This window comes from Doryrhamphus excisus, chromosome 8, assembly GCF_030265055.1.
Source record: "Doryrhamphus excisus isolate RoL2022-K1 chromosome 8, RoL_Dexc_1.0, whole genome shotgun sequence".
Lineage (NCBI taxonomy): Eukaryota > Metazoa > Chordata > Actinopteri > Syngnathiformes > Syngnathidae > Doryrhamphus > Doryrhamphus excisus.
The window spans coordinates 13,719,306-13,731,529 of record NC_080473.1 but is presented as its reverse complement, the minus strand read 5'-3'; the positions used below and the strand labels follow the sequence as shown (position 1 = coordinate 13,731,529).

General features: G+C 42.0%; 1 long non-coding RNA gene across 2 annotated transcripts; it reads left to right on the top strand.

Moving 5' to 3' along the window:
• Window positions 1-374: 374 nt before the first annotated feature.
• Window positions 375-8,197, top strand: LOC131134608 (uncharacterized). Of its 2 annotated transcripts, XR_009131427.1 has the most exons (4): window positions 375-460; window positions 2,425-2,561; window positions 2,995-3,085; window positions 7,644-8,197. It is a non-coding gene; the product is annotated as an uncharacterized LOC131134608 (long non-coding RNA). The 2 variants fall into 2 exon arrangements; XR_009131426.1 differs by lacking the exon at window positions 7,644-8,197 and having other exon boundaries at window positions 2,995-3,317.
• The last annotated feature ends 4,027 nt before the right edge of the window (window positions 8,198-12,224 follow it).

The following is a 12,224-nucleotide window of genomic DNA, read 5'->3' as shown; positions in this document are numbered from 1 at the left end:
ACTCACGCTGTTACTTTTTTCAGTAACGGGTAATCTTACTAATTAATCTTGGTGTCAGTATTACGCCGTTACTATTTTCAACACCCCGTTACTTCACGTTACTGAAGCCGCCTAAAAATATGTCACCGACCTCATAACTAATCTGCAGAGCAGTGCGAGTGTGAGAGTGTTGTAGAGTGACAAGGGATTGGCTAAAGGTTTAGCAAGATTGCGTCTTCAGCCAATCAGAGAACTTAAATGGGCGGGTGATTAGAACACATAAGCGATGAGGATTGGCTAAAATTGCGTCTTCAGCCAATCAGCGAACTTGAGTGGGCGGGTGTTTAGAGCTCATCCAAAGTGCCGGAAGTAGATACAGATACAGCATAGCGAGAGATGGCGAGTGAGGAGGAGTCTAGTGAGAATACAGCGTTTGCTAAAGAGAAGTACAGACACTACTTTAACCTCGTTGAGGTGAAAGGTAAAAAAGTAACTATAACTAATTACTTTTTGAAAGTAACGTGCCCGACACTGTTAATAGGTGCGATACATATGTACATTATAAGGCTTAAACCAGGAACAATGGCAGGAGGGTATGGACGTCTCAATTACTTACATTCCATCTGGAACAGAATTTAATCTATTGTAATTCATTTTTCAATACAGATATTTCAAAGGGGAAAAATATTATAAATACATTTATGAACAAACTAGAAGTTGCCTGGTGACGCAGAATATTTTGACTGGGTCTCAGAAAGACTGTTTGTTAGAAACATCCAAAAAAAGAAGCGTATCAAATGGATGCTTGCGTATGTTTATTGTCCATCCAGACGTTGAAGATCTTTGACCTACATCTCAAAGACTGCAGTTGAAGGTTCAGTGTTATTAATGCGGTGGTTTGTGGTACAGCATGACTAAAACATCTCGGTTTCCTGTATAAACGTTTGACAATACCCACAACGTCAAGTTTGCTCACTCGCATGTGAACTACAGTACATAACATCTCATTCTTTTCAGCTCGATACTTGATATCGTTACGTGTTCAGCTCACAACGTCTTCATAAACACCTCGTCTCTTGCTGTTCCCTGAATTCACGTGACAGTTCCTGTGTTGGGGCAACAAGGTGGAACATGTGGTCAGCACATCTGCCTCTAAGAAAAGAGGCTGTGGGTTTGAATCTCAACTCGAAACTCTGTCATTAAGATAAGATAAGATATGCCTTTATACGTCCCTCAGTGGGGAAATTTGCATTGCATTGCATTGGTTTCTTCTCACATTCCAAAAACATGCTAGGTTAATTGGCGACTCCAAATTGTCTTTAGGTATGAATGTGAGTGTGAATGGTGGTTTGTTTATACATATGTGCCCTGTGATTGGCTGGTGACCGGTCCAGGGTATACTCTGCCTCTCGCCCGAAGACAGCTGGGATAGTCTCCAGCACCCCCCGCAATCCTCGTGATGGTTGAAAATGAATGAGTGAATGTTCTTGTGCATGTGTGCTTTTACCCCATGCTAAAAAACATGCACGTTCGGCGCATGTTAGGGGTGGTGAACTGTTGGAGGGGAGGGCTCCAGCTCACCCATGACCCTGATGAGGATATGCGGTATAAAATGAATGAATGAATGAATGTTCACCTTGTGCATGTGTGGTTTTACCCCATGCTAAAAAAAAACATGCACGTTCGGCGCATGTTAGGTGTGGTGAACTGTTGGAGGGGAGGGCTCCAGCTCACCCGTGACCCTGATGAGGATATGCGGTATAAAATGAATGAATGAATGAATGTTATCCTTGTGCATGTGTGGTTTTACCCCATGCTAAAAAAACATGCACGTTCAGCGCATGTTAGGTGTGGTGAACTGTTGGAGGGGAGGGCTCCAGCTCACCCGTGACCCTGATGAGGACAAGTGGTATAGAAAATGGATGAATGAATGAATGTTCTCCTTGTGCATGTGTGGTTTTACCCCATGCTAAAAAACATGCATGTTCGGCGCATGTTAGGTGTGGTGAACTGTTGGAGGGGAGGGCTCCAGCTCACCCATGACCCTGATGAGGACAAGCGGTATAGAATCTGAATGAGTGTTCTCTTTGTGCATGTGTGGTTTTACCCCATGCTAAAAAACATGCATGTTCGGCGCATGTTAGGGGTGGTGAACTGTTGGAGGGGAGGGCTCCAGCTCACCCGTGACCCTGATGAGGATATGTGGTATAAAATGAATGAATGAATGAATGTTCTCCTTGTGCATGTGTGGATTTACCCCATGCTAAAAAACATGCACGTTCGGTGCATGTTAGGTGTGGTGAACTGTTGCTCACCTGTGACCCTGATGAGGACAAGCGGTATAGAAAATGGATGAATGAATGAATAACAGCACATATCAACGGGGGCGGCCACCCTGGGGTTATACTTGTAGGGACAGTAAGGTGATCTTCTTTATGTCTGTAGGCCATCAATATCATCCAGGCTATCCATGACATCTCTGGCATGTTCCGAACCATCGGCCAGCTTCTGTCTCCGTGTTTCCATCTTCCAGTCAAAGGTGACCTGCATGCCCGCCATTGCAGAGACGTGATCTCCTTCAAGTGAGTATTTTGGTTTAATCCCCGGCAGCTCGGTGTGTTTCCACATGCCACCAAGTTCCATGACAGTGTTGCTTTATGCTACGGCGGGACTTGCCAGTGCTTATTATGTCAGCACGCAAGTTCAGGCAGCCAATCGTTTGTCAGATTTCACATTCTCACTCACTCAGTCACGCCGTCAGATGAAATTGGCCTGTTCTTTTAAAAAAGAAAGAGCTTGAAATGTTAGACAAGTATCAGAACAAGGCGCACGTCTGTCTATCCAGCGCCCCCCCCAACCCCTTACACACACATACACACACTTCTCCCCCGCCAACTGGCCACCCCGCCACCATATGCCAGAAATTATCATACAAGTTTCTCTTTGTATCCATATTTAAACATGATGGAGAAGAATTGAGCCTTTATACGAGGGGCGGCGTGTGTGTTTATCCAGCAGTACCAGCACCAGGAAACAAGAGAAAGCCCCCATTGCTGCCGACCTCGGCAGGAAAAGGTTGGAGACTGTGAGGCTGGCGGGACGAGAGGTGAATGGAGAAAGAGTCTTTTTGGGACGGGCATTTAGGAACCTGGGATTTTCCTGTTTTTAGGAAATCACACAGACGTCTTGGTACGACCATATCAAAGACGTCTTTTACCATCACAATGTGTTTTTGTATGACTCTCTATTCGGGTCCTGGGACTTTGGGAGGAATTCAACCAAGCATACAGAGCATTTAAATTGATTTTGCAATTTTGAATTTGATCACAAATACAAGGAAAATATGTCCCAAAGTTGCATTAAACATACATAACACGGCAACCGGGGTGCACAGCGGTCGTGAGGTCAGCGCGCAGACCTCACAGCTAGGAGACCCGGGTTCAATTCCACCTTCGGCCATCTCTGTGTGGAGTTTGCATGTTCTCCCCGTGCATAAGTGGGTTTTCTCCGGGTACTCCGGTTTCCTCCCACATTCCAAAAACATGCTAGGTTAATTGGCGACTCCAAATTGTCCATAGGTATGAATGTGAGTGTGAATGGTATATGTGCCATGTGATTGGCTGGCGTCCAGCACCCCCCACGACCCTCGTGAGGATAAGGGGTAGAAAACGAATGAATGAATGACACGCCAAACGGAGTCAGCCATTTTGCAGCTTTTTAAAAAAAATACCTATTCCAAACAAAAGATCATTCTCTACAAGGTGGGAAGAGATTAGTACAATTCGGGCAAGCAGAGTAAAAAAAAAAAAAAATCATGGGCACAGTTTAAAATTAAAACAACAACCCAACAAAACGAGACTGCAACAGTATAAGGCTTGAACACGTTTAACGGATTATAGTTGGGCTGGTTGTCGGGTTTAGCTCGTCGGCTGGCGCTGCTCAACTTCCATGTAGTGGGGATTGGTGGATCCATTGTGGACAATTTGACACGGGTTACAGAATGATTCATGAGAATCAGACAGATTTTACATCAACAGTGTTGATGTAAACAAATATCTTACATTATAAAATAAAGAAACCAATTCTAGAAAAGTTTCTTCTTAGTGGTGTTAGTGGTGATATCGCTAGTATCGACTATTATTTGTTTTTATTTGTATTGACCCGATACCAAATAAATACATGGTCAGTATCGCCAATATTGATACCGATATTTTTTTAAATTAAAGTGGATGCATATCAATCTGAATCAAAATCTGAATAATTTTTTTTCAGTCACAGTTCAGGAAATAATTTGGGCAGAGTTTATGAGTATCCACTCAATGCTAGTGTGATGAACTCAATTTTTTTTCAGTTCTTCTGAAGCCTGGAGCCCAAAGGGAGGCTGATGTCATTGCAGCGCCCCAAGAAATGTTTGTTCATTCATTCATTTTCTACCGCTTTTTCCTCACGAGGGTCGCGGGGGGTGCTGGAGCCTATCCCAGCTGTCTTCGGGCGAGAGGCGGGGTACACCCTAGACTGGTCGCCAGCCAATCATAGGGCACATATAGACAAACAACCATTCACACTCACATTCATATTTATGGACAATTTGGAGTATGAGTAAATATAAAATACTTTATTAGCACAATAAAATTTCTTACAGCCTTTTTACAAATCATACAACTCGTTTTCGACTTGCTCTCTCTGTGGTGAGTCTGGGCTTGCCTGCCTGCGGCCAGGTAATGGTGGGCGATGTTTGGTTTCCCATTGCTGCTTAGTCACGTGATGGTAAATCAAACACGAGCAAAGGCAGCTTCCTGGTCACATGGGTTTATCGTACACACAACCCCGCTATAAAGACCTGTATCTGCATCTATGTCACATGTACAGGTCTTACTTTAGAAGCTTTGGAACAGTGCAATTTGACTTTAGTTATTTTAACGCGCCATTAAAAAAACAAGATTTTCAAAATGTTTATGATCTTGAAGCCTTTCACAGCCGTTACAGTAAAATATTCTGTAACTCCAAGCCAAGAAATGACTGAAAGAGGAACAATGTGTAAGGAATGCATGGTTTTTGTAAATGGGCCTTCTGATGGATTTGTGTTTTTGCAGTGTCAAAACACAGCCAGGACTGAACAGGCTTCATCATGACCCGCCGGCCTTGGTTACACATCCAGGCCGCTTTGCTAGGCGTGAGGTTTTGAAGGTTTCAAACCACAATGACCTTCGTGCTCTTTTTGCTTTGTTTTTGGTCTTTTTTTATTTCAAAATGAGACACTGGATAAGTTATGTTAACTATGAGGGGCCTCCTTGTTCGCTTACAATAATAAAGACAGAAAAACCGAAGAGCGTGAGGGTGTCTGGGCTGCAAAGAGGATCCAGTTCTTTTGTGATGGATGTGCCTCTTAGTTTTCCAGTGATTGCTTAGCTTTGGTCCTCCATATTGGCTGCTGTTGCCTGGTTGCTCTCACTACAACACATTACAATAAGATACAGTAAGATACAGTAAGGACCATGAAATATTTCAGTGATCATTTAGCTTATTTCATTGGATGGTGACAGTACAGCTTTACTATTTTTATCGATTTTCATCCAATCAGCTCCAATGGGCATATAGTAGGTAAATAGCTGTATTAACCCAGTAGTGGGTCCATAAAAATATTAATATGATCAATATTGCGGTTGGTATCCACTCAATGCTAGTGTGATGAAGTCAAAATTTTTCAGTTCTTCTGAAGCCTGGAGCCTAAAGGGAGGCTGACGTCATTGCAGCACCTCAAGAAATGTTTGTTCATTCATTCATTTTCTACCGCTTTTCCTCACGAGAGTCGCAGGGGGTGCTGGAGCCTATCCCAGCTGTCTTCGGGTGAGAGGCGGGGTACTGGACTGGTGGCCAGCCAATCACAGGGCACATATAGACAAACAACCATTCACACTCACATTCATACCTATGGACAATTTGGAGTCACCAATTAACCTAGCATGTTTTTGGAATGTGGGAGGAAACCGGAGTACCCAGAGAAAACCCACGCATGCACGGGGAGAACATGCAAACTCCACACAGAGATGGCCGAGGGTGGATTTGAACAATTGAACCCTGGTCTCCTAGCTGTGAGGTCTGCGTGCTAACCACTAGACCGCCGTGTCACCCAAGAGATGTTTATTTTCATTTTGAACTCGTATTGGTACATATTTGTATATTAAAATGTCATGTGGTGACTTTAGTGTTTATAGTAAAATGACACAATTCACTTTTTTCGCTCTGTTTCTCGGGAAAAATTCCATCTTACTTTTTGGCGTTTAAGTTGCTTTTAAGTCGCCACTAGACCGCCGTGCCGCCCAAGAGATGTTTGTTTTCATTTAAAACTCGTATTGGTACATATTTGTATATTAAAATGCCATGTGGTGACTTTAGTGTTTATAGTAAAATGACACAAATCACTTTTTTTGCTCTGTTTTCTCTGGAAAAATTCCATCTTACTTTTTGGCTTTTAAGTTGCTTTTAAGTCGCCACTAGACCGCTGTACCGCCCAAGAGATGTTTGTTTTCATTTTAAACTCATATTGGTACAGATTTGTATATTAAAATGCCATGTGGGGACTTTAGTGTTTATAGTAAAATGACACAATTCACTTTTTTCGCTCTGTTTTCTCAGGAAAAATTCCATCTTACTTTTTGGCGTTTAAGTTGCTTTTAAGTCGCCACTAGACCGCCGTGCCGCCCAAGAGATGTTTGTTTTCATTTTAAACTCGTATTGGTACATATTTGTATATTAAAATGCCATGTGGTGACTTTAGTGTTTATAGTAAAATGACACAATACACTTTTTTCCACTCTGTTTTCTCGGAAAAAATTCCATCTTACTTTTTTTCTCATGAACTGGTCAAAGATAGGTTTCCATTAACACACTTGAACACATACAGCACAACTCACACTTCCAATGGGACTCTTTCCACCTGATTCCCTTATCCATCCACAGCTTATAAATAGAGCTTGTTGGACTTACAGTGAGGGGGCTTAGAGGGTGGGCAGATTAAGAGGGGGAGAGTTAGTTAGAAGGCATCGGAGGGTCAAAGTTAGCCCCTCTGCTTGTCCTCTAACGTATCTCACCCACTTCAGCCTTGCCATCTTTGTTTCGCATACACTTCTCTGCTGTATGTTCTCTCAGAGACCAGCATGTGTTCTTCTTCACTCAACCCAGAACATGTGTCACTATCTGCACCATTCGTTTACACTCACCCTATCTCCACGTCTCTGCAGCTGACAGCATGTAATCAAAATGGTAAAACATATGAAAACATAACAAATGTTAGGGGGGGCTGCCAGTTTGTAATCAGACACATGGCAAATGGTCGGAGATATTTGTACTTCATCATCATCATTACGATAGACCCCCCTTTGGAAAAGATCTACACTCTTGGCTGCTGCCCAAAATGAGTCAATGTGTGTTAAAAAATGAATAATGACTGTTTGGCCTGCACATGTTCCATTTCCCAACAGGGTCTCTGAGAAAATGGATATGCAGATTAGCGGGATTAGAGTAGATCACTTAGATTAAACGCAGCCGCTAAGTGAGAAGAGGGCAGCAAATTGATTTTAAACCCAACAAAAGTAAGCCAGTATTATTTTTTTGTTGCTATCACAATGTGTGTGATCACTGCTCTTGTGTAAACATGCCTGCAGGCTGCAACTTCCTGGTGCCATGCTGGAGGCCGGTGCTGTTAATAAAACAAGAGATAAAACCGGAATCAAGATAAAGAGGAAGGTAACATCCTGGGCGAGGATCTGGGATGCATCAAACACACTTCACTCTTATCTAGTGCAAACTCTAAATTGTATTAGAATTGTCCTGCATTACTATACAACCTCAGTGAAAATATGCTAGGTTCTAACACAGGACATTCGGAATGGTAGTGAGAGCGCTGACCGTTGGGCCAAAAGCCCGAACTGTCAACCTTGTGTTCAGCGCCTCTCTTAATGCTGAGGGAATTTGATTTACCAACGCAGGCACAATGGCTGGCATTGATTAGAGATACACAAAATCTCCGCTATTGGAGAAAAGTCATAACGTCTATCGTAAACAGTCTAATAGCGTGACACCATACGTGAGGTGCCGCCGTAGGATACGTCACCTCTCTTTTGTCCATCCAAACCCTCCTTCTAGCTTGACATTGATGTTTCCCTTCGAGTGCGGATCAACATTTGCAATAAAAGTGGCTGATGTAAATGCAGCATTACAGTATTACATTAGATTACAATTTTTCAGTCGCGACAAAGGACTCTAACAGGCAACAGCAGGCCAATATTTTCTCCCCCCAAAAATGATAAATCGATATTCCCGTTTTTCTTACGCACCTCCAAATATCCAAACAATTTCTACTGTCACGGCCAAGGCTCTACTTTGCTAAAACCTTTTAAATATTTTCACATTATCTTTATATTACCTTTCTTCGCCTCAGCGCAAATCTTCAGCCATTAAAAACAGCCCGTAGACCTTTAAAAACAAAGGAGAGACGTTAAAACAACGTATAGAAATAACTTCATGTGTAGTATAACTGTATATACTTTATTATGGTGGGATCAAATCAGGTTACAGAGCTCCGAGCAAATACAGTATATATCTTCTAGCTTGACATTGATGTTTGCCTTCGAGTGCGGATTAACATTTGCAATAAAGGTGGCTGATGTCAATACAGCATTACATTAGGTTATCATTGTTCAGTCACGACAAAAGAATCTAACAGCTAAATGCATAGAAGCATAATCCGAGTTTAAACTCTACAGTATGCCAAATTTTACGTCAAAATTTTGGCATTTGCAGTATTTTTATTTTGTATTTGATCTTGCAGCATGTTTGTTATTGCAACATTTTGGATTTGTATTTTTGTCTTGCTGCATGTGTTTTGTGTTGTTTGTACTCGTTGAATGTTCGCATTTCTAAGTGAGTCCTGAAAGAAGTTTGGTATGGCTCAAAACGGTCTGTTTCAAAAGACGTGGTAAAACTGCCCCTTTGTGATGTCACAGAGGGGCAGACTTCCTTATATGGGTGTGACTGTAAGCCAGATAAGCTTGCTACCCTCCTCTAGGCTCTGCCTACCTGTTTACTTGCTAGCAATGGCTCGTACAGGAAAGCTACATTTGTTTACAATTCCTAAAGATGCCACCATCAGGCACAATCCCAGGAGGAATTTGTGTGAGAACAATCTCTCGATTGCAATTTTGGTTTGAGACCCGACTGTGCTTTTTCCACTTTTCTGACCTATAAATGTTAGTAAACTGTCCCTTTGTGATGTCACAGAAGGGCAGACTTCCTTATATGGGCGTGACTGTAAGCCAGATAAGCTTGCTGCCCTCCCACAGACTCTGCCTCTCTGTTCTGCATCTGTCGGATCTGTACAAAAAACTAAAAGATTTTGTAGAAGAGTGGTTGTAGTTCACACCACAGGCACCGCATCACAGATGTCCCGTAACGCGACACCATGTCAGACAGGGCTCCCTTCTTCAACCAAGAGGCTAAAATTGGTGGTGGCAAGTTGATGAAGCTTTAAATCACAATGCTGCTCTTCTTCTCTTAATGGTTTTGTGCTTTTGGCTCCTTTTTGTTTCCAATTCAGATTATTGGTTTTGTTATTTTGGAATATTTTTGAAAAGGACTTGGCCTGGTAATTAAAAAATCAAACGATTATGTAAGTTCAAGGACACCAATTTGTTGAAGGCAATCGGATGTTGTTTTTCCATTGGGAGCAGAGGGGAAGCGAACTGTCCCGATCTCATGTAGATAACGATTTGATAACAACACTTAACAGTCGAATTACACGCCCCGGAATGTCGGCAGGGATGGCACTGTCTGAAATATGAACGACGGCTCCCTGCTGCCAGATGCATGAAGTTGTTTTGGTATCTCCAGCTATCTAAAGCAGCCATCTTTCAGCTATCCTAAGCAGCTATCTTATGTCCCTGCCCTCTCCGACATCAGACGAGGACAGAGCTGTGAGGGCCAGACAACACTGGATACACTGATAGTGCGGGGGGGGGGCTTGTTTTCCCATGTGCGTTGCCAGGATGTGATGTATAAATAGGCACTAAGCTGAGTGCAGGGTGAAGTTATGTGGCTATAAATTGATAGGGGCTTCTATGCGGCTGGCGGTGTCTTCTCATGTCCCGCACATCTGAAAGGGTTGTCCCAAGAGGTGGTGACGAGCAGCAGAAGGGCACAGATTCGGACTATTTCAGTGTTAATTGAGCTTATTGGCCTGCTATTCGCGGCCGTGACATGTGATTGATTTAGAGACCAGTGTGAGATGGACGGAGCTGACCTCTTTCAAGGCAGCTCCTCAGATATGGACTAGGGACTGCACAGCTGTGAGGATTCGGTCTCACCCTACATTTCTTTTTTGAGAGGCTCTAGCATGCAAGCAACGGTCCCACAGTATTTTCTAGATACCGCAACATCACATATATTTGAACAATGCAATGAATTCAATCTTTTATCTTTGATTTCACTTTTTAGTTTGATTTGCTCTGTGATAAGCTTTTATTGTAACCTTTTCAGTTTAGGAAGGAAGGAAGGAAGGAATGGCCTTTATTGTCATTATTGTATTATATTGGAGAGCTTCTCCTTTCAGTGCAGTAGTCAAGTTAAAAAAAAAAGTATATAAAAGTAGAGTAAAAAAGACAATTTAACAAGATATATACAATATATCCAAAATATACACATAATATTGCACAGGAGCATATGCAGGAGCAGACATATTGCATATATATTAATTTTAGTGCAATGATAAATGGGTCATAGTGCAAATAATGACTGGTGTATACAGATGAGTAAAGTCACATATGAGTGTATTGTATTGGGTTGTTAAATAAATAAATATGATATGATTTATTAACTATCAATGCTCAGCCTTCTGCACCTTAGAAAGGAAAGTGTCATCCACTGTACTGATGGTCGAGTATTAAAAGAGTCAAGAGTCAAAAATTACTATGATTAAATGCAGTTCGGGAGAGGTTTGTGAATTTATGAGGATGTACCCTGTGACGGGTGATTTGAGTGACTCAAGAACCGGATTAGGTTTCTGTGCATGGACTCCGTGACTCGAGTAAATCCAGCGATCAACTTTCGATTTACAACTTTTTGCGCATGTGTCAGTTTCTGGGCTTGGGCTCTGTGACGGGTGGTTCAAGTATCCCAGGAGGAATTTGTGTGAGAACAATCTCTCTATTGCCCTGTTTATACTGGTTAACTGGTTTGAGACCTGGGATAAATGAATTTCCGTGATATAAGAGTCAATGTTAAAGGGGACCTATTATGCTTTTTCCACTTTTATGACCTATAAATGTAATGGTAATGGTAATGGTTTTATTTCATTTGAACATGCATCCCATAATCAGTTCACAGTTCCACATGTCCAAAAGGAGTAGGAAGAAGCAAAGCTTATTAAATCCTACCCCTCCATCTGGTACTTTTACAATCAGTAACTGTTACATTTGTTCACTTCCTGCTTTCCATAATACAGTTTTTTTTTGTTTTTTTTAAAATAATGTACCTCGTACCGAAGTACGAGGTGATATGAGCATCCAATTACATAATGGGTACCACAGTAAGTGTCAATATAGTGATATATATAGCACATCATGACTGGTTCAAGACTCTTCATCCTTGTATTTAGCAAACATCAACTGCTTGTATTGTTTCTTGAATTCGCACATAGTAAATGTAGTTAGAATGTTGTATTCTCGTGTTAAACGAGGAAAAAGGTTCAGATAATGATGTTTTCACATTTGGAAGTGAGTCCTGAAAGAAGTTTGGGATGGCTCAAAACGGTCTGTTTCAAAAGACGTGGTAAAACTGTCCCTTTGTGATGTCACAGAGGGGCGACTTCCTTGTATGGGCGTGGCTGTAAGCCAGATAAGCTTGCTACCCTCCTCTAGGCTCTGCCTCCCTGTTTACTTGCTAGCAATGGCTCGTACGGGAAAGCTACATTTGTTTACAATTCCTAAAGACGTCACCATCAGGGACAAGTGGTTGGAGTTCCTGATTCCCTACCAGCAAAAGAAATGGATTTTAATCTGTCAATGGTATTTTACATTGGACTGTTTTGTAAACATGGGCCAGTATGCAGCTGGACTAGCCAATGCCTTTTCCAACGTTACATAGCCGTGTGGACTGAGCAAGCAGTAAGTAACAAATTGTCTGTGTCCTAATTTTCTGAAGTTTTCGGAAGTTTCGGAAAAATTGCTCATATTTTCCAACAATGCAAAGGG